Source organism: Nipponia nippon, unplaced genomic scaffold (genome assembly GCF_047370975.1).
Source record: "Nipponia nippon isolate SJK-2023a ecotype South Korea unplaced genomic scaffold, ASM4737097v1 scaffold_2, whole genome shotgun sequence".
Lineage (NCBI taxonomy): Eukaryota > Metazoa > Chordata > Aves > Pelecaniformes > Threskiornithidae > Nipponia > Nipponia nippon.
Genome location: NW_028262336.1, coordinates 92,155,486 through 92,183,314, shown reverse-complemented (window position 1 = coordinate 92,183,314; position 27,829 = coordinate 92,155,486).

The window sequence follows — 27,829 nt, the reverse complement described above, 5'->3', positions numbered from 1 at the left end:
ATCTAGTACACAAGGAAACAGAAAGTCTTTGGTCTATTTTCTCTTTTTCAACTAAAGGTTAATTGTTATATTCTACTTGAGAAATATTTATGAAGCTTTTTCATTCATAGAAGTAAATACATAGAAAAATGTATTTAATATAGTAATGAGAAATATTAATATCATGGAGGACAAAGATACAATTTTTCAAATATAAAGACTACTATTAAATTTTTAACTATTTTTTCTTTTTATTCTTTTTTTTTATTCTGTCTAAAGATATCATCATAGGTTTAAAATTATGCTCATTTTCTTTTAAATTTCTTGTTTATCTAAACAGAAAACAGTACATCTGTATTGTCATGGGACATATCGGTAATCAGGCCTTGAAAAATGTACCCTCTATCTATTATTCTCAGAACTATAACCAATAGCTCAGGAGGAAAGCACTTGTTTTGTTTGCCCAGGTACAGCTTCTCCAAGGCTATGTTCTTACTAATCATGAATTTCCAAAGAAGTATGATTACAGGATATTCTTAAAGGCATCTGATCTACAACTTGCAGTATCTAATGGAAGGTAGGAGAGATATGCCATCCATTTACAACCAGTTAGCTATGAAATACTGTGAATAAACTTTTTATTTAGTGGGCTGGTATATGAATAATAATTCATATTATTTCTTTTTGTTGTCTTCTGGTTTTTCTTTCCTGAGTTTGTTCCATTTCAGCTGGGTCTGTAACAGATGGTCTCTTACCTCTTCTTTCTTTTTTCCTTTCTTTTCCTTCTCTCTCTGTTTAGTCTTTTATATGCATTCCTTATTTATTTTCTAACTCTATTTCTCTCTGACATTTCTTTCTTCTGATCACTTTCCTTGTCTTTCTCCAGAAATCTGACTTTAGTTTGGATTTATCTCACTTTTATTTGTCTAAAAGTTGGACATGGACTTTAAGTAAATATTCATGACTGGGTAGTTAAGAAAAAAGTTAAAGACACTGAAATGAAGGACAGAGGTTCCTATACTGAAGTGAATGTCTGAAGACTCAAGACATTTATCTTCCTCTCCTGTGTTGCAAATGAATATATGTATACTTATATCAGGAAATTAGAGATCACTGTGATAGAGTGTTTAGAAGACTGACAAATTTGGTCAGTTTTAAACTTTAAAACTAAAGTTTACTAAATAAATTCATTAGCAAAACTTCTTGCAAATGGTCAGTCCTCACAAATTATTCATGATCATTACTACATATACAAAATTCTCACTTTTTTAACAATTATATTTTAAATCATGTGAGTATAATTTGTAAGTATACTTTGCCATAGAGCTGAAGCTCTACAGTTAACACTCACATCTGTATTTCTTATTGGCTCTTGTCCTCAAGGTGATCACGCTTGAGAGCTCATCAGCAAGAAAGTCATAACCAAGTGCAACTTTCTTTTTCAATATTCCTCGCTTGTCCTCACATGATGTTGTTATGCTGTTGCACTCCCTCCCAAAAAGGGGAAGTCTTCTCTGCTACCTATAAAGCTTATTGCCTTCCCTTTTCCCTTTTCCCTTTTCCCTTTTCCCTTTTCCCTTTTCCCTCTTTCCTCTTTCCTCTTTCCTTTTTCCCTTTTCCCTTCCCTTCCTGTCAGTCATCCTTTGTGTATTCAGGAAGGTGTCCTGCCTATTTCCAGTTCTTTGTGTTTTTCTTACCATTTTTCCAGCAATTTTTCTTACTTGGATGCTCCCTATGTGCAACTACACCCATCTTTTCCCCTTTGATCATCACATTGCTTATATAGTTTTGTAAAATTGAATCTGGCTGTGCCATTACAGTGTTACAAAACACGATATAGTTAGATATGCCATTTTAGTGCAGTTATAATTTATGGGTGTTACTTGTCTCTGCTTTGACTACACTTGATTACAGAAGTAGCCTTTGCAACCAGCTTAAACCAGACAGTAAGATGCCTAATTATGGAGTCTACCTTTAAGTCATATGTTTAATCTTCCATCATAAATGATGAGGGATAAAGTCAATATAACCCATACGGCTATTCAGCCAAACAAATGTTATCTACTTCAGAATGAGCTGAACAGCTCCCTAGGCTTCATTAGGCTGAATTCAGTTACCCACACATGAATATATTCACATCTGCCATTTCAGATGCTGAAGGCACCCAAGGCATCCACACAAGGCAGTCAGTGTGACCTGGTGTCTCCATGAGATCCAAGCCTTCCTGCAGAGGACAACTGAGACCAGGAAGAACACCCTATGGTATCTAAAATAACATCAATACCTATGTGAGGGAAAATGAATTAAGCTTTACTCACTGAGTTGGGTATCATGGGAGTTTAAACACTTATTTCCTATGTAGGTAGTGGACACAAGTATAAATTGGGAGAGGAGTGGCTGGAGACCAGCCCTGCAGAAAGGGATCTGGGGGTGCTTGTTGACAGCAGGCTCAATATAAGTCAGCAGTGTTCTCTAGCAGCCAAGAGGGCAAACCGCATCCTGGGGTGCATCAGTGTAACTAGCTGGTCAAAAGAGGTGACTACCCCATTGTATTTAGCGTTGGTGTGGCCTCACCTTAAATACTGTGTGCAGTTCTGGGGCCTACAATTTAAAAGGTTAAGTAACTTTGTTAAAGTACTTGAATAGGTCCAGGAGAGGACAACAAAGCGGGTGAAAGGGTTGGAAAGCATGGCCTGTGAGGAGTGGCTGAGGACTCTGGGTTTGTCTAGTTTGAAGAAAAGGAGGCAGAGGGGAGACCTCATTGCTCTCTACAGCTTCCTGAGGGGGGAAGTGGAGAAGGAGGTGCTGATCTCTTCTCCCTTGTATCCAGTGGCAGGACGCATGGGAATGGTTCAAAGCTGCACCAGGGGAGGTTTAGACTGGACATTAGGAAGCATTTCTTTACTGAGAGGGTGGTCAAACACTGGAACAGGCTTCCTAGAGAGGTGGTCAATGCCCTGTGCCTGTCAGTGCTCAAGAGGCATTTTAACAATGCCCTTAATAACATGTTTTAACTTTTGGTCAGCCCTGAATTGGTCAGGCAGTTGAACTAGATGATCGTTATAGGTCCCTTCCAACTAAAATAATCTGTTCCATTCCATTCCATTCCATTCCATTCCATTCCATTCCATTCCATTCCATTCCATTCCATTCCATTCTTTTCCACTCTAATACAGCTAAATTTTGGTGTTTACAATCTGGAGTTAAACCTGTCCTCTAAGTTTTACATAATTAAAATTAAATTAAAAGAATTGAGATGTCTGTAATATATTTTTCATTTTTATTGTACTATTTTTCTCTCACATTCATGTAAATACTGGTTACAAAACAGAACATTGCTGATGAGAAACACTGCTAACCAAAAGTTTATAAGAGTATAATAAAAAAAAAGGTAAAAAAGAGTAAGAATATGAGAAGAATATAATATATAAAATAGTCTAAAAATAATCTGAAAATACCTTTAAAATACCTGTTAGAATAATGAGGCTCAGAGCTATTCTATACATTCTTTTCATTTATTTATATCTGAGAGAGCAAGTCATCAATACTTTTGCTTTTCCAACTTAAAAATGCTAAAGCAAGTTATATCTATACTCCAGTGAAGAATCCTTCTCTGGTGGATCTTCACAGTGTTTCAGATTGGAGGCAGTGTAGATGATCTGTAAGTTTTAAAAATTAGAAGTTATAATAGCAATCTGAGTAGCAACCCAGTTAATATAACCTATTACTATTATTGCACATAAGTTTAAATTCATCTGGTATAAAGAGCAGAAGTACTAAAAAACGCTGTTCCTTAGGCACAGTAAGAAAAAAAAAAGTTATCTTCTCTGTTAGGAATAATGTTTTGCTTAAGTATTATTGGAAAGGTGCTAAATATCATGAAAATAAATTTGCTTCTTAGGAAGTTGAAGGTCTATTTTACCACACAGAAGACATTTAATGCTAAACAGAAATCAGACTCAAAATTCTACCGATTTTCTGCACACTTTTCATGGCTATTTTTGCTTTGACAATTAAAAATAATGAAGGAATGATATAAAATATATGCAAAGGTAGTAAGAAAATGAGGTGTTACATTATTACTGTTGCTGCAATGGGAGACTAAAGTAAGCTGGTAAAGTTTTATTTGAAAATTATTCAAAATTATTCAGTAATCAACAGTCTTTTACACTGTGCATGAGTTGCCAGTGACTGACAATGATAAATGATATTCCATTCTGTTATTCAGTTGATGATAATGTGCTATTCACATATGAATAGCTTTATCTACCCATTATATTTTTGAAGTTCTTTGTATTTTTAACCATTATTTAATAACAGACATTTCCTGAATTTCATGTAAGAGTCACTGAACTTAATGTTTCTTCCAAATCCAAAGAATACGCAAGGTCCTTCACATTTTATTTGTTCAAAGAGCAAAATATAATTTTAAACCAGTGATCCAGACATTTCAGTTCAAATCCTTCAGTGAAAATATTCCAGATGTATAGTAATGCATCCTTTTTTATGCCCTTTAAGGTATATATATTTTAGCTACTGCTAGATGACAATGAAATATATCTTGAAGGAAAAAGGATGCTGTATGGTCCTAATTTCTACTGATGTAAATCAGAGCAATCCTCTGAATTCAAATGATCTATGCAGAGCCATGCAATATGAGGATGTGACCTATATTTTGTTTTTAAAATAAGTACTTGATACAGCTACATTTTTGCTTGTTTTATTATTGGAGTCACTGCTGTGTCTGATATTTCAAATATTTAGGTTCAAGTTACTCATAAATTTGAGTAAGTTACCTGCAATTCCAATTACTGTTGATTTCTTTACATCACTTCCTCTAATATCAGGTATCTAGTAGTCCTTTGACTCCAAGAAGAATCACACTTTTCTCCTACATTAATTCCAGACCCTCATTATTAACAGTGGTTACAACATTTCAATGTACCAGATATATGTCCAAACATTATTTTTCTAAAGACAATTTCTCTCTCATTCGCAATCATATTTATACTCATATGCACACACATATATCTTTTATTTTTCTTTCTAAGTTTTACCTTTTCTTTGGGTATGCCTAAGAGCGATGAATCCTTTTTTTCCATTTCCAACTTAAAAGTCTTTTTGTCTCTGAAATTTTAACTTAATGTATATTTTCTAACAGATCACTACTTTTTCCTTTCCTCCTTCTCCACCTAGGTCACCTAAACACAGACATTCATGAATAAAAGATGTTAATGGTTTGTTTTTTGTTTTTTTTTAATTTAGAAACTCTGACAAAACAAATTTTAATGCATGAGAGAAACAGGAAAAGTCTATGAAGTTAATAGGTTCCCCATGATTTTTCAAGAGAATACCTAGATATTATTTGCTTAGAAGCTCTTGTTTTATTTTCTCATTTTTCTTTCCTAGGACCACAATATAAAGTAGATCAAAGGGTCCACACAAGAAAGAGTCTTAACTTTACACAGTTTTACCCACCAACCTGGTGGCCCACATGTCAAACAGGTTAATCAGATATTATTAAATGACAGCTTTATATCTCTTCTACTTTGACCCAGTTAATTTTAACTGCCTGAAAATTAGGCCTGTAAGGCTATGTCTGTACTGCTAAATAAAAGAGGACCAGCTAATCCCTAGACCTAAGATCAAATGTCAAATGTTCAATATCCACAATGCTTAAAGCCAGTATTCTTTGTGTCAGATTTTCATGAAGATGGCTAAATGGAATAATCAAAAGCAGAGTCAGGAAATTATCTAAGAGTTAAACAATGTGAAAAACAAGTGGTCAGTGTTGGAGTGCACTCCCTGACAAGTTTTTCTTCAGCAGTTAGGATATACCTTATGTCTAAATCTATTACGTAAACTCCCTCTATTATTTAGGTAGAGAGATAGATATTTCCAGAAGAATATGAATGCCATCTTGAATTAAAGAATTTAAGATGTACATGCATGTTCACCCTGTAGTAGCTCCTCTCCCTGTGGATATAGAGGAAGCTCAGATGACTGTTTTAACTAGAAACCTAATTTTAGGTAGTGAAAGTTCATACAGAAGTGAAAAAAAAACAAACTTTGGATTAAGGACTTGATGAAAATGCCTGTATTTCTTCATGTGGGTATCAGGAAAAGGCCTGATAGGAATACAAGATTTATTACATTATAAACATCTGAAATGTTTCTGGATAGAGATTTATATTTAATTTCTAATTTGATGGTAGTTTTTTTATTTAAAATGTACAAAGAAAATGTAGTCTCCCCCCCAAAGTATATTATTCATAGTTTTTGTTTATCCTGATTCTTTCTTTTTTTCCCCATAAAGATATAGAAAGTATTAGGATAATTTTTATTTCTTTTTAAGCAGAGGTGGTTTTTTGGTGAACAGAAGAGTGTCTTTTGGAATTGTTTTATAAAATTTTATTTATAATCTTGACCTTATGTTTTCCTCTGGTCTATTCACACTGAAACCACAGATGCTGAGGTTTCTTGTTCTATAAGCTATACATTCAATAGGGGACTCATTTTCTTCTTTGTATGTACAAAAAATGGTATGTTTTGGTAGGAATATTTTTATTCTTTATCTAATTGCATCCTTTTTGATCTGACAGTCTAGATTTTCAAAGACTGTTCCTTCCTATTTGGATATATATTTTTTCATATTACAGAACTACTGATTTATACAGTGGAAGATCTTCAAAAATATACTAAAATATAAGGGTAAGTCATAATTATTGCTATCAGTTCATAACAGATGGACAAATAAGATCAATTAACTGTTAACACAGATAAATATAAAAATGTACCTTTCAATTTTGTGTTGCCTTTTTTTGTCATATAGACACGAATTTTCATACCAAAATGGCAACTACTGTAACCTTGCTTTTTTTTGGCTTTGTTTTTATAGTGAAATTCAGACTGCAGGACAAAATTTGTGTTCTTTAAGGCTTAGTACCCAAAGAATACACTGATATCAGATATCTGGCTTTATACTCGAAAGAGAGGCATAGGAACATTTAAAGGACAGTTCAGTTCCTGGGTGGATTCAGTTACTTTATTTCTAATTCCATTGCTCTTGTTTCTGCATGTAAGTTAGGTGTTATGATTCTGAACCTAAGGAGGTTGTGCCCAAATTCATGTAATGCATAAACCTATTATGTCAGAGAGATCCTTACAAAACAACATACTGACAAGATAGTTTTATTAATAAATGCTGATAATCGATATCTTATATCTTTCTTTTCTCAGTTATGGAATTTTCTTTCTTTTCTTTCTGATTTTTTTTTTTTTTATGTAGAAGAGTTAGTATTTGTAAAAGGAAAGCAGAACCTAGTCTTGACTTGAAGACTCAGGAGATACCTGCATTCACAGCTGGCTGGAGGAGAGACTGCTGTGGTTCTTACAGATGGGTCCTGCCAGCAGCAAGGTTGAGCATGCACTCTGAAAAGGCTCGCCCAAGCAAACGCACACAGTACAGACACAGAGGGACATAAAGAGCTGACACAGGTGAACAGCACTTTTACAGACATCCACATAACACAAAAAGCACTCAAATATACATGAGCAACAGAAATGGCCTAATCCTATTCCTCCTGAGGGCTAACCACCAGTAAAGTTTGCTTATAGGAACTTATATCTACCACCACTAACTCAGTCACATGTCCAACCACACTTGCTGGTCGTTCAAACACTGACTTTAAGATCATCCAGTATCCACGCCCAGAGCTTGGGCATTTCATCCGGTCTCCAGCTCAGAAGCTATGTCTTTCCAGATGCTGGTTTCCATCTCCTCACCTGTTAGTCTTGCTTGAAGTTTAATAGTGAACGACTTACTGTCCCCCCGACACCAACAGAATAGAAAGTAAGGTCACACAGAAAGTAGTTAGGAATAAAGTTTAATAAGAAGATAGGATGGACTGTGGCAATCAGGTACGTTAAAAGCTTCATTAAAATAATCTTCAGTGAAATGCTATGTTAAATGCAAGTTATTCTGTGTCTATGCTATGGTGACCAGTGTTCATCTGCAATCTCTTGTACACTTGTTAAGGTAGCCACTGGCTTAACATTTGGTATGGGAACAGCAACGAAGTCCTAAACTCTCTTTAATTAAGATTTATTTCTGTATCACAAAAAAAAAATTCATTCTAAGAATAACCTTCGATTTCCTACCTGTAAGTGATTTCACTGAAAATTCTCTTAAGTAACTGACTTTTTCCTTCTGATTAAATGAAGTTGACTACCTTATTAATAAGGTGCAATGCTCATCTGAATCTCAGGGACTTTTAAACATCACTTCTATTATGGACAAACTTTGGCCTTGCAAGACTGAATGATTTAACATACAGTTTTACAACATACATACTCAAAGCCTGTCACTAGTTAATGTATCTTAAAAGATAAAGCACAGCAGACAGATGGTCCTAGCTGTCAGTTCTGTCAGTTAATTGTAAATAATATTATCAAACTGGCTTTCAGGACCATGTGCCAAATTTCCCTAAATGCTTGCTTCAAGGGGCAACTCATGTCCTTTTATAACTAGGAAGTTAAAAGCATACTTCATAACTTACAACTCTAACGTAAGCCGTATGATACAGAAGATAATACCTGGTTTAAATGTGAACATAACAGTCTTCCGATATATTGCATACAAATAGAATAACAGAAAAAATTAGGCTGGAAGTGACATCAGCAAATATTTGGTCCACCTCTCTTCTCTGAGTAGGTTTAATGTTTAGATTAAATCAGGTTTTTCAGTATTGTAGTGCAGCAACCCTTCTTCCAAATCACCCCTCCTCCAAAAGTGAACAAAAAGTGAGCAAAAGCAGCTTACTGTATCAGACACATAACCATAATGAAGTCTTTTTGATACCTTTGTTTAATTGTGCAGTCTGTAATTATATACTTTCAGACTGGTATTTTGTGGTTATTTTGGTTTTTTTTTATTCTTCCCTTGTCATATCAGACATTATTTTAATGCATTGGAAAACTGAGACATCTAAAATGGAAAAAGGACAAATGTGTTAATGAAGGCTTTTTTTTCACAGGTTTTCTAATATCTTCTGACCTTAAAAAGAAACCTAAAGTATACACAGAAATAACCTGAAGTTTCCCAGATAGGGAATGGAGCATGGCAGACTTGAAACAAACAGTTCAGGCTTCCCAAGATTTGAATTGCTTGTGAAGAACAAGAGAAGATAACTCCTAATTAGTGCTCCCATTGGAACATTCATTAGACTCCATATTAGTTGAGTACCTGCAAATTATTCCTCTTTTCAGAGACACCATATTTGAGATAGAAAGCCAAAGTGCCACCTTTAATGTTGTTCATTTTTAGGGACAGATCCAGCAGGCCCTTACTTGTTCTCTCAGTGCTATATCCTTTCTTTTAGAATCAGTAGCACACAGATAGCTGTTCAATTACTTGCTTAGAGTTTTGGTTAAACTGAGCTCAGAAAATAAGAACACAGTGTATGTAGTCTGCTAAAAGACACTTACTCAGTATCACACCAGAAATTTGTACTGGAACTGGGAAGATAAATGAGTTTTCCTAATATGAGGTATGTTGACCTACTGTCTTAGTGAAATTCTGTTCATTATCAACAAGTTTACCTATTTCTGCATGGATGAGCATGTGATCATGAAAACACTGTTGGGTTTTTTACTGGATGTATCCGATTTTATTTACCGAAATAATGGGACAGTAGTCTGATTTTGCAAATTTTGATAAGGATTTTAATATATACTTGCTACTTGAAGGTTTATGGTTTTGACATTAGACAAACAAGACAATTTTGTTTTCTATTTGATTATTTTAAATTTAACTCTCAGAAAATGTGGACTATTTAAAAGTTGAGGCTCACCTATATAATCAATAATTGTATTTTTTACAAAATATATTACAAATTCTTCATTCCCTTGCTGATCTTTCAGGTATATAATTCTTTTTTCCAATATGGCTCTTTTTTCTTTTTCTGTCTGATGTACTGAAATACCATAATGGTGCATGATTAGAGCAAAAGTGCTATAAAATCTCTTCCATTAATGCACAATCTATAAGAGTTCTGATCACTGTTGTCCTAGTGATGCATTGGTACATCATCAGGATGATAGCCAGAGGAAACGGAAGGCCCAAAAAGGACCTTTTCCACCATTTTTAAAAAATATTATAACTTTTTGTCAATTATTAGTTGAAGATGAGTCTTATGTTTGTATGTATATATAAATATTAAAAAAAAAAGTCTCTCTTCCAGAAAAGATGAGGGTGATCCATCAACAATAACTGACACCTTTTTATGCAGAAGAAACTCACATCTTTGCTAAGAAGGGTCTTTTATTGCATTTCTACTTTTTAGTTATTGCTCACTTTGAATCTCTTTTGCCATTGGTGGTTGTTGTTTTCAGAATGACTTTAAATTCACTACAAATTCATCTCAAATACTCTTCCTTCATCAGGCAATTATTCACCTCTCCCAGTATGAAATCATATGATTCAGTCAACCTGAAATAGAATAGAATCATCCTTCATTCCCTTCCTATTCTCTATTCATCTATGTTATCATAACAAGCCGAATTGGTTTCAACATATGTAAGCCTTTTCACTCAAGGATATGGTGCCAGTGGCTGACAAAAAGGCTTCAGAGAGTAAAAGAACAGTTTCTTCACTTCAACATAAATAGCAACAACTAAAGTGAAAAAAATACTGAGTGAGATGATAAAAAACATAAATCCATTCATGCACATAGCCTCTGGATACTTGCCTTTTACACTTTTTCTCGTCTGAGTTAATCACATTTCTGTCTGGGAAAAAAAAAAAAACAACACTGTTTTGCTGTAACTGCATCTCATTGACTCTCCCTTTTTTCTCTGTCACACACAGACACTTTAATGAATTCACATGCATATACATATGCTACTCTGACAGGTTTCTGTACTTCATCATTCCTAATTCAGAAATTTAAAGGTTTTGCAGTTTCCTTTGATACTAGGTTTAGTCCTGAGAAAAATAAATCCTGTTTCCCAGATGAAACCAGACAGGGTATATTCCAATTAACAGCTTTTCCATTGTTCTATCAAAGACATTTAATAAGATATCCTTTCTTATCTTTGTTATTGCTTTTTTTCTTGATAATTTCAACCTAACAGTTTCTGTTTACCTTAATTCTATGCAATCAGAATATTATCAGCCTTTTAAACAAAGGCATATAGAACATACTTTCACATTTCTTTTATGCAAAAACATACTTCGTGCATTTTTTTCCCCTGGTGACTGACTTCAAAACACTGGGAGATGATTTAAAACATAAGAGTCATAGACTTGCACTTACTGCTCTATGTATCTTTCCCCCGCACCACCACTTTTGGAGATATACTTTCCCACAGACAGTTATTTCCCTAGCTTTTTTTACTTACTTACTCATTTTATTAATTTGCAGCTGAAAGCTAACCTGGTCTGGCCTGAATTGAAAGATAAAAAATATTGTGAGGTTTTCTCTCCCCACGTCCACTGAATTTACCATCCAGATTTGGCAAATATCTGTGCTAATTTCTTCATTTTTTATGCTTCACAGCCCCAGAATTGTTTATGTAGTTAATATTACTGTACTGTAGTTACATAATTACACTTTGCAAGTATATAACTGAGATTTGTAATGGTATCAGAAATGCAACTTTGTCAGGAAAACCTGTAAGTTCTTTGGTCAGGGATTAAGTAGGTTTTCAGTTCTTGTTATAGATTTTTTTTTTTTTTTAAAGAAACATTTAAAATAAGCTTATCATTAATTTCTATCTTTCATTTGGCATTTTTATTTAAAAGGGAAAAAGAATTATAATTTCTGATTTGTTCTGTAAGACAACAAGATACATCCCTTACACCTTCACCTGAGGGAATGAAACTTTTATTGCCAAGGTCAAACTATAGTAAATTGAAAATATATTATGAACCTTGCAAAATAGAATATTATTAAAATTCAAGTAACCTTACAAAATACAGGGGTATTATCACTCATCTCTATTATAAAACATTTTTGATTAACAGGTTAAGGTAAGATGAAACAAGAAGTTCAGAGGTGTAATCATGTAATTATGCTATTGCAGATGAGGTTTTGAAAAATCATGACTTTGCTTTACACGTTTAGGTAGCTTGTGTGTTTGCAGAATGCCTTACAATGCTGCAGTTTGTACTCCATATTAAACATCATTGTGGGCCATTTCAGAGAGAAATAGTAAAGCACTTATGAACTTATTCAAACTCAATATTCTGGAATACTTAAACAATTAAAGATCCTAAGCACAAAGCAAATTTTATCCCTTGATCATTCCTTTTTCTGAGCTCCACATTCAGGCATGCAATTAGATATGTCCCAAATCAGTTCTTTTAGAGTCCAAAATTTTGATAAATACTCAAATTTCTACATTTGATATTTTAACCCATTTCCTTTTTCCTTTAGATTTTATTTAGCAAAATATATAGCTGACACAGTGATTTACCACTTCCTTAAATCACTTTCTTCCCTTCAGCTACACTCAGACCAGTAAAACAAGGGAAACACCTAATCTTTTTCTAGTTATTTCTGTCCTTCATATGGGTACTAAAACAAACAAAGAAACAAAAAATCACTTATCTAAAAATGTTAGTAAGGGTAACAAAATAAAGAAAAAGTCAAAGCCCTGTCTTAGTTTTCATATCTATTCCCACTTGATACTGTATTGTATAAATACAGATGTAAATTGTTTGTTAGTAGAATTAGGAGAATGTAATAATGTAATGATTGGAATGACTTTTCACATAGCTCTACCTCCTCATTTATTGCTTTATACTCATGAAAGGACATATTCATACTCTATGAATTACTAATTGTATTGGCACAGTATCACGTAAAATTTCACTGCAAATCAAACCTTGAAAATATTTTAATGGTAGATAGGATGGAGTCCAACTCTTTTTAGCATGTGTGCAATGTTAGTAGTAGTAATGGTAACATGGCAGGTTTCAAAGACTATTGACATACTGGCCTAATATGGCAAAAAACTAAATGCATGGGACATATAAAGTGACAGTGTGCCACTGACACTTATAATAGCAGTTATTGGTTGTAAACTCATATTACATAACATTACATATCAACAGTGTGTTTGACTATGTTGGAACTAATCATCTAGACACTGTTTACACTTAAATAATTGATCATAGGATCATGACAATGCATGTGTTGACCCACCAGTAGCGGAGGAAGGGCTGGTCTACAGCTTCTTGCAAGAGCTCAAACCACATAAATCTATGGGCCTAGACAGAATCCACCCCAGGGTTTAAGAGAAGTGGCTAACATTGTTGCAACATCACTGCCTATAATATTTGTAAAGTCCTGGAGGTCAGGGGACATCCTTGGTGACTGGAAGAGGGCAAATGTCATCTACAAGAAAGGCCCAAAAGAAGACGCAGGAAACTACAGGCCCACTAGTTTTACTTCATTCCCTGGGAAACGAATGGAATGAGTCCTCCTAGAAACTATTACAAATCGAATGAAACAGGTGATTAGGAAAAGCCAGCACAGATTTACCAAAGGCAAATCATGCCCGACTATCCTGATCACCTTCTACAACAAAGTAACACTTTCTGTCCACATGGGGAGAGCAGTGGATGTTGTTTACCTGGACTTCAGCAAAACATTCAACACTGTTTCCCACAGCCTGGACAAACTGGCAAGATACATATTGGATGGGTGGTGTGCAATATGGGTGGGAAATTGACTAAATGTAAGGTTCTGCACCTGGGATGACATAAACGAAGAGCTCAGTACAGGCTAGGATCTGTGTGGCTGGGGAGCAGCCTTGCTGAGAGGGACCTGGGGGACCTGGTGAAGAAGCTGAAGGTGAGTCAGCGATGCAACACTGTAGCAGCAAAGGCAAACTGGATCCTGGGCTGCATCTGCAGGGCATTACTAGCAGAGATAGACACACGATCATTCCACTCTACCCAGCACTTGTCAGGCCACACCTGGAGTACTGTGTCCAGTTCTGGTCCCCACAATTCAAGAAAGATGCAGACAGACTAGAGAGGGTTCAAAGGAAGGCCAACAAAGTTATCAAAGGACTGGAGAACCTTCCCTGTGAGGAAAGACTGAAGGAGCTACAGCTTTTTTCCCTGGAGAAGGGAAAGCTCAGGGGAGATCAGTACTTAAAGGATGGCTACAAAGAAGATGGAGGCTCTCTTCAGAAGGAGACACAAAGAAGACAAGAGGCAATGGGTATAAGTTGCACTGGGAGAGGTTTCATCTTGGTATAAGAAAGAAATTTTTTGCAGTGAGAACAATCATTCACTTGAACAATCTTCCCAGGGATGTGGTGGAATCCCTTTCACTGGAAGTTTTCAAGATGCAATTGTACAGGTTGCTAGGTAATCTCATGTAGGCTCCCTTTCCTACAAAAGGCTGGACCAGATGATCTTTTGAGGTCTCTTCCAACCTAGGCTGTTCTATTATTCTATGATTCTATGAAATAGAAATCAAAGAAAAACAGACATTTTTAGAAGATTAATTACATTCAAAGGGAGACTTCTGATTAAATTATTTATTTCACCTAAGTGCTTATTTCTTACAATTAATCACATTGAAGAGGCCTAGAGCCGTTTCTCAGATTTGAGATTTTTTTTTTTTTTTTAAATTTCAGGAGATGTCTACTCTTGTGGTGTTAAACTCCTTTACACAATTTATTTTCTGACTAAATAGGAGAATCCTAAAGGAACTTCTTAAGCTGATTACATGTTTATTTTTTCAGAGGCCTGACTGGCTCTCCAGATCCCATTAATATATGTTATCTGAAAACCCACACCAAGTCATCTAATGTCTCTGAAAAGCCTGAGACCCTCCTGTCTGCTGCTTCAAGGAGTACCACCTTATTGCATGTCCCACATCTCTGCGCCCATCTTGTGCATGTGTCTAATCCCTTAGGATTCCCCACGTGGATCTGCTTTCGTGTGGGCAGATAGAGTTAGGCCTTGCTTGCCATAGGTATCTACATTTGCTCAATTCTTAGGCTGAATATGATGCCATATGAATCTGTGCCTCACTTGTAAAACATTAAAGGAAATGTCAGTGAAGGTTCCTGGTATACAACCAACTTCTGATTTATCTATCTATTTATTTATTTATTTTTATTTATTCTAGGCCTTTGCCTGGTAAAATTTCCACAGTCTTATTTGAATTATACATGAATAAAAATAAGCAAAACTAAGCATATTTAGTATACAGCATGTGTTGTAAGAGTAGTACCTGAAGACCATGCTTATTAAGGAGTATTTAGTTAAGCACTTCAGTTCATATCTTTAGGCTTAAAGCGCAATTTGTTATGGTGATAGTAATGCCTGATATATTCATTTCAAGGACAGAAATTCTCAAACAGTATAATTCTGAATAGAATTAGAAAGATACTTCATTTTCTTTAAAAAACAGCTTTCAGACATGTGTTTTTCTGTTTTTTTTTTTTCTGATTTTCCTGATGAAACAAGGGAGAATTTGAGATAGTGTATTGAGCAGATGCTGTGAAAAATTAAATCAGAGGATATAACGTTATTTAATAAACACAAAATGGTGTTACTTTGATATTTGCCAGATGGTCCTGGTACATTTAGTTTAACAAATTCTGTTATGCTGATTGCCTGTAATATTAAGTTTTGGAGAATCACAGTATTTACCATAGTCCAGTTCCTTAGGGGAATGTTTAAAGGAGAATCAAAGGGGAAAAGAAAACATCAGATCCAATACGACATACAGAAACAATAATAAAAAACTAAACAGTAGTAAGATATTAAGAAGATGAAGGAATGAAGCAGATAGATAGAACATGGTAATGAGTGAACAAAAGTTGCAAGAATTTCTTTGGTGACAGCACTAAAGATACTTTGCTTAAAAACTACTGCACAGGAACTGTACACATGTGCACCTGTGCATATGCACATGCTTGCTGGGGCAGGAGTAATATCTCATGGATCTGATTTACATCTTGTTTATCACTTTGCATTCAATTTAAACATTACTGGAACCATAAACACATTATTATTTTAATCATTATCCTTTGTTGTTTATTATTATTATTATCCCTAGCAATATCGCTAATGTCTGAATGCTAATATGTCTGAAATTACAATATTCATTTTTATTGAATGCATCTTGTAACACTCAATACTGTTATTTACCGTTAATTTGCTAAATATGCATAAAGTACTGTTTCAATGTACTTGAAAAAGAATTAATACCTTTTTTTTTTTTTTTGCAAAGTGCTTATTCAATGATTTTCAGGTATCTGGGGGACTATCATAATTCAAATGATAGATGCAGATTATCATAAGGGCTTTTACAACAGACCCAGATCCAATCAGTTTCAGAAATGTTTTATCAAGTTGATAACTAACAAGTAACCAGAAATGTTTCCTCAAGTCAATAATTAGCAAGTAACCAGGAATGTTTCCTCAAGACCTGTTGCAATTCTTGTTACACCAGTGTTAATAACATTTGTTCTCTTTATATAACCATGTGTTCAGTAACCACTCTAGGCATCTCCCTTTTGTAACAATAGGAATAGGTAGGAACTATGGCAAACTTCTTTATGCATATACTTGGGTTACTTTTAGCTTATTCTGAACTATTCTTTTGAGTTATCTTCATATGAATATTAGCCCTAGCTATATAATTTTTTTAATCTATTATTCCTCAGTTTAATACCAATTTAAACAACACTTGGTAATGTTTGGTGACATTTACGTTATTGTTTTTGGTTTCTCAAGACAGAAAGATAGCTTTCAATATGATTCATAGAGCAACAATCCAGAATCAAATATTTACATTAAAGTTTAAAGGAGTTATGAGGAAATTATATTCTTTTTATATTATTTTTATTTTTTGGGAAAAAAAAAGGAAAATCTTCAGCTGATCAGAAGTAACATAAAATGCAACTTGCAAATAAGATAATACTTAGCTTATATATTCCATATAGAATAAATAAATGTAGCAAAGAATTTTAAAAGTACATATAGGTACATACGTAAAACTGAATTCTATATTTTTCCTACTTTGGTGAAGCTTTTAAAGTATTAATTTACCTATTAAAATGACTTTTTGTTATGTAAATAACTTTAATAAATGTTCTCAGATTCTCAGCATCAATTTACATCTCAGTGAAATTATACTACTTAAACATATCATTAGGTAAAGGCTTTTTGTACATATTACCATTGTAGTATTGCATAAGCTTGAATTCATCCTCCAAAAATAAGGTGCCCAAATCAGTCTAAATGCAGTTAGTGAAGGGTCAACAAGTGCTGAGTCATTTCCTTGAAAATGGAAGTTGTATATTTATTTATATATTTATTTATATATTTAATTATTTATTCTGAATAGGCCAAACTTCAAGTCAGAAACAACTGAAAATTATTTCCTCATGTTAGGGAAAATCAAATCAGGTCTGTATGCAATTAATAATTCAATTGCATGCATTAGACTGACTTTTTTTCATTTTAACTACCCTGTTATCCCTGATGGAAAGTTCTTTTCTTGACACAGAAGAATTTTCCTTCAAATATCTTTGAAATATAGGACTATTATGTAAATACAAAGTAATAAAGAATGAGAGAAGATGCTAGGGCAACGTTTAGCACAAAGCTAGCTGTGGAAATACATGTGAAAATGTATAGATGAATGATTTATGTTTTAATTGGGAGGGGCAAAAGAGGGAACTTCTATGAAAACCTTAGATATTCATCGTTTAATGTAATATTTCTAATATCAGTTGGTAAAAGTGGTATTGATTTCTGCCACTAAAATCATAACTTCAACTGCAAATCACTGTATAACTAATAAGACAAACATATTTCAGTGTACATTTTGAAAGCCATGCAAAGTACAAAAAACATTTCTAAATAAAAAATGAAAGCAGTAAACTCCACTTTTTTTTCTTCAAATACATCAATATATGCATTTTTTAATAATGCCCAAGGGAAATATCTGGAGGGCAGGTGATGAAAGTTTGTCTTGATTAGTTTCTTTAATGCATATGTAACAACTTCAGAAAACTAATAAAGGTTAAATACACTTTTATCACTAGACCCTTGAAGAACTTCAACAGGATGTTTTTAAGCATTTCCTCATGTAGACAAAGGAAGAAAATGTCTAATTTGGAAATTTTTGTGTTGTTCCTTGAAACTTGAAAGAAATAACTAAAAAACATCTAGTTTTACTCCTATTCAAACAAGTAAATTGCAACTATTTTTTTTAATATATAGGAGGTAGTTTTGAGAATTAAGGATTAATTTACATTCATATTTCTTCCCATCGCAGACAACTTATTGTAATGCTGATAAACAGATCTGAGGGGGGAAGATACTCTAAAATATACTTACGAGTTTATCTGTTGCAAGTTAAAACTGTAAAAACAAGCAAACAAAAAAATATGTTCATTGATCAACAGTTCCAGAATACTTCAGCTGTTTGGAATTTTTCTGAAACGCTGCCTTCCTGCAGTTTTTTTTCTTTTCAGCATCTGTTTCTTTTATCTTGTCTTTTAACTTCAGCTTTTACTTTCAAATTCAAGAAAATTTGTTTGACACTAACAATGAAGATGAAGTAGCAACAGTATTTAGATGCAGTTAGTTCATCTAGGGAGTACCACAAGACAAAAACAAAACAAAAAGTATCAAAAAAGAGGAAAAAAAAGATAGGAAAAATATTATATACCATCTTTGAAATTTCATGGAAGTCCTGCATGACTGGAAAAGGTCAATGTATTTGGTGCAGGTGCCCAGGTGCTGGCAGCAGGGGCTCCAGGGCAGCCTCTGTGAGGAAAGGTCGGGGCTGCCCTGTGTCGTATACAGCTGGTTCCAGCTGGCTCCAATGGACCCACTGCAGGGCCTGCCTGAGCCCCTCAGCCAAGGTGGTGGCACCTCTGGGAGAATGGATTTAAGAAAGGGCAGAAAATGCTAGAGTGAGAGAGGGGAAGGCAACAACAGAGGAAAGCAGAAGGTCAGAGGAGTGGGAGGTATTCCATGGCAGAACAAGCACTCCTTTGAAGGGACTATGACCTATGGATAAGCCCCTGCTTGAGCAGGTACACCTCTGAAATTACTGCAGCCTGGGGAGGACTCATGCTTGAACACAGGAACAGCGTGAAAAATAAGAAGAGGCAGAGACAAACCACTGTGTCCTGACCCCAGCCCACTGTGCTGCCTATCGCCTCACTGAAAAGATTGAGTGTAAGTTGTGGCAATATTGAGGGAGAAGAGAGTTGCTTGAAGGGAAGCTGAGCCTGGGAGAGAAGCTAAGCCTGGGAAAGTGGAAGGAAAAGTGTTTTTATTTTTGTCTTCTTTGTTTCCCAATACTCAAATCACTAATTAAGTATTTATTCTAATTAGCAATAAATTAAATTAATTTTCTATTTTGCCCATGACAGTAATTCGTGAGTGATCTCTCTGTCTTTGCCTCTACCCATAAGGTTTTTCAATTTATTTCCGGCTGCTATCCTGTTGAGGAGGGCAAATGGGAGAGTGGCTGGATGGAGTATTTCAGTGGAAATTTGAGCCTGCAATGAGTGAGACTGGAGTTGATCTGGGAAGTAGAGGAATGCAGAAACCTGTTCCCAGTAAAATGCATAAACATCATTAGAATAAAGACTAAATATCAAAACAAATGCAAATCAGCATTTTGTTGTGTAAAAGAAGCAGGAAGGAGGACATTTATAAAAATTAATAAGAGTGTAAGAACACAAGAAATTTTGGTAGAGAACTCAAAACAAAAAAAAAAAAGCAACCAAGTTATATAGGTGAAAAAAACATGGCAGGGGACTCAGTCTCTGAATCTTTTCTTTTAGTAGGATTCCACATGTTTTCCACATCAGTGAGCTTTCTATAAAATATTAAGTTATGCCTGTATTTACAGAAGGTAAAGATGAGGAGCACACTCTAGCCCAGTAAATATTACTTTACCATTACTAGTAGAAGGCTATAGACCTTATATTGACTGACACTGCAGGGCCTCAGGATTTGTCTAAGCTTGTCCTGGGCTGAGCTGGTTCTAGCTTGTAATAGTTTCCATGTACCGTATATGATATGATAGCATAGATGAGATAGCGTATATGATATATCATATACTATCCCTAGTTAACCACAGTGCGTCAATAGCCCCAGGCTGACTCTGAAGGAGACTATTGTGCAGCTTTAGATGGGAGCCCATGGGAAGGAAGATGGCTGTGATAGGAATTATATAAAAAGAAAAGCAAGCAGACTCTAAGACTGGGGAAGAAATCACTACTACCATGGGCATCAAACTCCTCCCGGCAAGGAAATGGTGGTGCTGCTGAGTCATTGTAAATACTTCCTGCCGCCACCTCACTTCCTGAGGAAGACTGAAACTGCTGACCTTAGGACCCAGAGGGACTGTGAGAAAATAAGGATACTGCCTGAGAAAAGGGGAAGATACTGGGAAAGTTCTGATAGTAATTTTTACCTTTTTTTAAATGAGGTTTTTCTATATTAATTAGATAATTTGGAATTCTAGAGCATTAAAACATTAATTGGACTAACAAAATTTTTTTATATGTTTAAGTAGCAAGTCCCGTTTTGTCCATAATCAGATTTTCAGATTTTGAGAGTAACAATGTCTGCCAGTATATTGATTATGATACATAAAAACTTTGATCTTATAAAGAAACAAACAAACCAACCCTCTAGCAGTATGGGGTTTTTTAGGAGATCACACCAAGTTTGCTATGAACCATTATATATGTATGTGTGCATATATATATATGAAATGGATTTTTTTTCCTTCAAGGGAAAAATTAACTCTTCCATGTTATTAGTAGGACTAGCTTATACAGTAAACACAGGAAAGCTACTAAAAATGTGACCCTTTCTTTTCTTTACTTTTTAAACTTGAAATTGATCAATATTAATCCTGTTGATTACATGCAATTATTTACAGATTGCTTTTATGAACTGAACTGCACTACAGTTCCATACAAATGGTTTTCCAGTAATTTTTTTTTGTTGATAATTGAATGTTTGGCACTGTCCATTGGAAATTATTGCTGATTATTGAAAGCATATGTTATTGGATTTTACTCTCCCAATGAATTTCTGAGCCTCTGAAATTTGCTTCTCTTTCATGAAAACCCAAGAATATTTGGATACTTAAACATGAATTCCAGCATCTGCTTTTATTACTTAATTATTAGAAATGTTGAGTTTTAATTATATGGTCTGTGAATAATAATTTATTATTCTGGAAATAATCAGTTCCTTGAGATGAAACTAAAATTTTGGTTCAAATTTTGAGACTGAATTTTCTGAAGCTGTCATATTAGTCATATGTAATGGATGGTGTCGTATTTGCTCTCATATTTATATACTAAGCATATAGCTCAAGATGCAAAGTTTTGCAAAGTGCAGTTATTAGAAAGCATTTTTCCTCTTCTTGTCACATCATTTGATTTCATTCCGGCTAATTTCTGAAATATTTAGATAGGGGATTTAAGTCTCCATATAGAAATGATTCAGGCTTAATTAGGTTATCTGCGAGGCAGTTCTGTTTGGTGCTTTTCCTATCTAAAAGTAACTGACCTTACATAGACACCCAAAGCATTAGAAAACTATATAGAAAAAGACAGAAGAACTTTTATTGTTAGTTTGGAAGCTTTGAAGAGGAGTAGGGGGTAGAAGGCTGTATAATGTTTACCACATGCTTTGAGCAGCTGTAGAAATAATTAAAAACATTTCATGTGTACTTAAAACAAAAATGATACATTTTTAAAGGAAGTATTCTTCCTGTCAAATTGCGGTTCAAACATTAATATTTTCAAACCTTATTATTCATAGGATCTTCTCTGACAAGGAAAGGTAAAAAGTGTTAGAGACTATCTGGTTAGGTCCACAATCCTAGATATCCCTGCACACTCATGAAGTCAGTGGGATTTTGAATATATGCAGGAGTTCTTACTCTGTTTGCAGTGTCAGTGACTACATATTTTATCTCTGTGTTCTTTTCCCATGTATTTTATCTTACAATATAACATTTAGCATCTCTAGTGCCTGGTACAGTCATATTACACTAGTCAGTCACTGTCTTTTGGCTATAATCAGAAGACTGTATTAAAACATATCTTGTATCTGACATCTTACATTAAGATAATTTTAATTCCTCATTGTTTTAAATTTTACTTTATGAGGTCCCATACCCAGTCTTATACGCTGTTGTTTTTAAGTATTTTCTATAGATGGTTCTTGCATCATTGTATTTCTTTCGTTCTCCTTCAGTAACAATGACACACTTTTCTCCTTCAAATTTAATCTCTTTTGTCTTTTAGATTGTAAAGATAAACCAGTCTTTATTGGGGATCAATTACTTATCACAAACTAAAATTTAAAGGGTTGACTTTACAATAAGCACATTGCCAGCTCTTAATGCTTGTGTCCTAAGCAAACCTATGGAAACAAGAAATAAAAGACACATTCTGTTACAAGTCCAAAAGAGCAAGCATACAATGAGTAGAAAGATCGATAGAATAATCAATAGACTCAGAAAAGGACAAAATAGAGTATAAGTTAGTCTCATGATTAGTAAGCAGATGTTAGTTCATAATAACATCTTTAAAAGAAACACAATCAATGTGCTTAAATATTTTGTGAAGGAACAAATCTGGTAGCCGAATGAACATAAACTCATAGAAAATGAAAATAATGGCATAAGTGACTGAGGAAATGGGCTAAGTGTATTTAGAGATAAGTAAAAAACAGATGAAACTCAGATCATAAGCATCTTTTATATGATTGAGAAGATGCACACTAGAGAATATTTAATCTGATTTTGTTATAATACAAATTGTAGACTTATTTATAGTGTGATATAACTATTCTGGAAAATATCTACACATATTCAGCAGTTCAAATATGAAAATATATAGCTCCACTAACTTCAGTAGAACTCCAGCTAATTTTTTAGGAAAGAAGGGACACTTTTAAACATGATTTTTTTTTTTTTTGTCTTATGCACATTTTACATATTATTACATTTAGAGATTGAAACCCAAAAGTTTGGGGGGGTTATATACCTAATACTAAATGTACTTATTTATATGTCATACAAGTACGTTCACAGGGATTTGGCCATTATTGATAGTATTTTAAAGTCATGCTGAACTGTACTTCTCTCATTAAAAAAATCTTTTTTAAGTGGTATCATAGCTCTCTAACTCTTGGAAAGCCTCTTTATTCTTCTAAGCATAAAAGGAAAACAGAATTTGTTTTACATACAGTGGAAGTAATACAGTAGAAAAAATTTGATGGGATGTTGTTGAGTTGTTCATTTTACATGAATCACGATCGAAAAGCACAACACCGCTTCTATTCAACAAAGCATCTTTCTTTATGAAAGAGCATAATACATCAGAAAGAAATATTTCTGTCAGCTGCATGGCCACTTTCTACCTATTCAAAGGAAAGCTTTCATTTGTATTACTCCTCCCCCAAATATAGTAGTTTCATGGCTCACATCTCTGTACACAGGACATTAATTCTGCAGACATTAGGCTCTTTCATAAACCAGCACTCTCCTTATTGTGCCCAGCTGTTTGACTTTGTCTGCTCTCTGGTTTCTTCAGTCTGAATTCATTCTGCTTCTATTATTTCCTCTCTCTTTCTCTGGCCTTTACACTTTCTTCTTTTCCTGAAGAGAAAGGTTGATCAATGCTGCAGGTAATATTAGATTCATTTTTTCAAACTTCAGACCCCATATTCCCAAACTGGTATAACAATTATCTCAAGTCAGTAGTATGTGGCAGAATGTGTAGCTTGCTGCATACTTTTTTCAGTGCCTATAGTCAGGCAATTTTCCAATGCTTGCTGTGTGCCCCTGTCAATAACTGCAGGCAGGCAGAGTCCGGACCATTGTACTTTTTCCTTTGTGTACTCGTGTTGATCTTTAAACTCATATATAGTGTAGGTTTTAGATAGCTATGGGTCTACCAAACATTGAGTGTTTCCTCTTTTTTGATCACATCAAGGCTGGTAGAAGTTCTGTGTTTACAGCTTTTGGATGAGATCAAGCTGTAAGAAGCATTGCTCCTCTATATGACATGTCATGGTGTTTGAACTCTAGCAGGAAACAAAAATAAATGCAAAACCAAAACCAATCCTGTACAGTCTCCAAATTCAGACAGAGATTCCCAGCAAAACTGAGTATAGTCTAGTATGGAGATAACTGGAGTAGGGAACTGTTTTCAGTCTGTTTTGAGATCTGCAGATGTACACATCAAAGGAAACCTGACTAAGAACATCAGGAAAAGCTGGGAGGAATAGGACAAGCTTTTCACAACACAGTGGAGAAATAATGCATGGGGTACCTTCTAGTTCCTTCCTGGAACTATGAGAAGCTTTTGGGGAAGCCACATTTTCTATACATGAGTGCGGCTGTGTTTAACCATGCACCATCATGCTGCTGCTGTTGCCAGTGGAAGTGGTCACACAAAATGATGTGCAGAGCTCACTACGGGTTGCTTCCTGCTGTGTTCGGCCATGACCATGTTCCATACTCTATGTACTGTTGCACAGTGACACTTTGCCCTATGCTTTCATGACAACTTCTACTTCCCAACAGGTTTATTTGTCTAAAACCAAAGCCTAGGTAGTCTGATACAGACATTCATTAAAGAAGAATGTGTGAACCAATTTGAATTAAAGGAGACTTTAGTGTGAACTTCATTTCTTTAAACTCATTGCCATCATTCATTATTACACTGTTGTCCTGGTTTCAGCTGGGACAGAGTTAATTTTCTTCTTAGTAGCTGGTATAGTGCTGTGTTTTGGATTTAGCATGAGAATAATGTTGATAACACACTGATGTTTTAGTTGTTGCTGTGCAGTGCTTACACAAATTCAAGGACTTTTCAGCTTCTCATACTACCCTACTGGCGACGAGGCTGGAGGTGCACAAGAAGCTGGGAGGGGACACAGCCAGGACAGCTGACCCAAACTGGACAAAGGGATATTCCATTCCATATGATGTCATGCTGAACACAAAAGCATGGGGGGAGTTGGCCAGGGGAGCGTGGCTGCTGCTTGAGAACTGGCTGGGCATTGGTCACCGGGTGGTGAGCAATTGCACTGTACATCACTTGTTTTGTGTATTCTTTTATCATTTATATTATTTTCCCTTCCTTTTCTGTCCTATTAAATTGTCTTTATCTCAACCCACCAGTCTTACCTTTTTTCCGATTCTCTCCCCCATCCCACTCGGGGGAATGAGCGAACAGCTGTGTGGTGTTTAGCTGCCTGCCAGGTTAAACCACAATAACTGCTTAATTATTTGCCTAACAAAAGACCACTCCAGTAGATTGAGTAAATATTTGGTTTAAAAAAATGAGATGTTTTTAATAAGCTTTTGCTGGAAACACTTTGTGACTCAGCCTTCTCCTGTTAGGTGTCACAGTTCTGTGTCCAGTGATTTGACACTCAGTTGTGGACACATAAATACTGAATTGGGTACCCAACACAGGTGGATAGAATCTCCCTGTTGAGAATTCTAACTCCTCTCTCTCTCTCTCTCTCTCTCTCTCTCAAAACTGTATGGGAAAATTAAGTACTTAATTTAGGAGTACATATATATTGTACATCTTAAATTAAGGTGCAAACTAGAAACCTAAGTTACGCAGAGTAGATCCCATAGTAGAATTCACAATCAAATACCTCAGTTAATGTCCCAAATTTATGTCTTTTTTTTTTTTTAATGCATCTTAGAAAGGTGAAATTACTCATATATCTTGGATAGCCACACAGATAAAAATAAGAAGTGCCATTTGACTAGCCTGTTCAGCTTTTTGTCACGTTTGCAGTTTCCTCAAAGAGGTAAAACCCATAAAAAGGTGCATGAAATTTGCAGATATGCTAGCAGTGTATAACTTTGACTGCAGGTGATCAGCTAGATTCGGTGAAAGGATCATCCATTTGGTCCAATCACTTAGTTACTGTTTATATCTCTTTACAGAGAGATAACTTTAAATGAAAATATTGAAAGTCCTATTTTTTCCACTTTGTGCTGCTGTTTCACTGAACTTATATCCAGTTCAGGTAGTATCTTAAATTATCTGATAATTTTTATACATCCAATTTTGAACATAATTTCATACATGTACAAAACCAGTAGACTGTACATGAACATACACATATTTTCGTGTTAATGTGAGTGAGCATATATTTACATTAATATGGTGGAATTGATATTCCTTCCTGCAGCTCTCCAGTCCTTTTCCACCACCTGCCCTGTTCAAACACATATGCCTACTTTTTGTGGTAGAATAAACCTTGTATTAACAACTTGGATCAGTAAAATTCAATTTTGCCTTCATTGCTAAACTAGCTTTGTAACCAGGATTTAAGTGTATACAGCCCCTCAGGTGTTTCAAGGGATGCTTATAAAATTATATTCTCTGATTACATTATACCCTTTAGCAGTTTGGCAGGATGATATTAAATCTGCATGATTATTAAGTTGCTTAAGCAGCCATTGTTCTTTTTTGTTCCATTACAATTTTTCATGTATTTTTCCTAAAAATGATCTTTCTCTTCTGGCAAGCAAGGAAATACTACAGTCCTTCAAGAAGCTGCTGATTTGATACCAATCTTTGTTGCTTTTAGAACAATGTCTACAACTTTTTCTAATAGTATCATTATCTAGTACAAAATATCTAGTATAAAGATACTGCTACTGTATAAGTCTCAATCAAAGATAATAAGCTTTTTAAGGATGATGATGATGATTATTATTATTATTAAAGTAAGTGATTTTTACCAACAGTACAAATGTATAGAATATACTCTATAGGCTGAAGCATGACTTATTTTAGCAGGTTTCATATTACTATTACACAGTGCAGGTATTTATATAAAGGGACACTATAATATCTATCAGGTTTCAAAATTCAAATGTGAATTACTTTCTTAAAGGAAGAGAGCATTTAGAAGAAATCACTTGATATACAAAAAGTTATCAGCTGATTTAGTTATATGAAAAAAACACATCGGTTTTAATCTTTTACATATGATCTGATTTTGTGCCTTTTTTTTTTCCCCCCCCACCTAGGATTGTTTTATACATGTGTTCAGTCCTACACTGCTTTTCAAGAACCATGTAAAAAGTTTCTAAATAGTTTTAGCTTTGTAAAGTATCCCCATGAAAGAGATGTTCCCAAAACAGGTCAGAACAGTTTCAATCTGCAAGTAAAAGAACAAAAATTCTGTAAACTGAATGTTGCCAGGTTTGCTTGTCAGCAGCTTATGCCATTTTCCTCCCAGAAAAAAAGTAGCATGTCACAGATATTTGACAAAAAATTAGAACTTTCCAAATTATCCTGGAAATCATGACGTTGATTCCCTTTTAGCTTTCTTAACAATATTATTAATATTATGCACAGAGCAGAATTAATCATAGCCTTGAAATATTTATTTGTATAAATATCTACATATTTACAATTCCAGAATTGCTGGATATCACTAACTAGAAAAATACTTGGGTCCAGATATTCTGGTAAAGGTGCAAATAGTTTTGATAGCAGCATCTTTTTCACATGCAGATGAAGTATGATTGTGTTTGTCTTAATGATCACTCAATTTTATCAGATACAGTTGTAGCAGATTCAAAAATCTGTTGCTTCCCTGCAGAGAAGTCCACATTTGGTGTTTTGTGATACTGGCAATCTATACCATCATTGCTTCCTCTTGCTGTAGTATTAAATGTGAAAGAAAGTGCATTCGTGGTAAATAGGAGGGGAAGGCATCCTCCAGCAGAATGCCTTTTGCATACTGACTTGGGTCTGCCATATGAATATATGA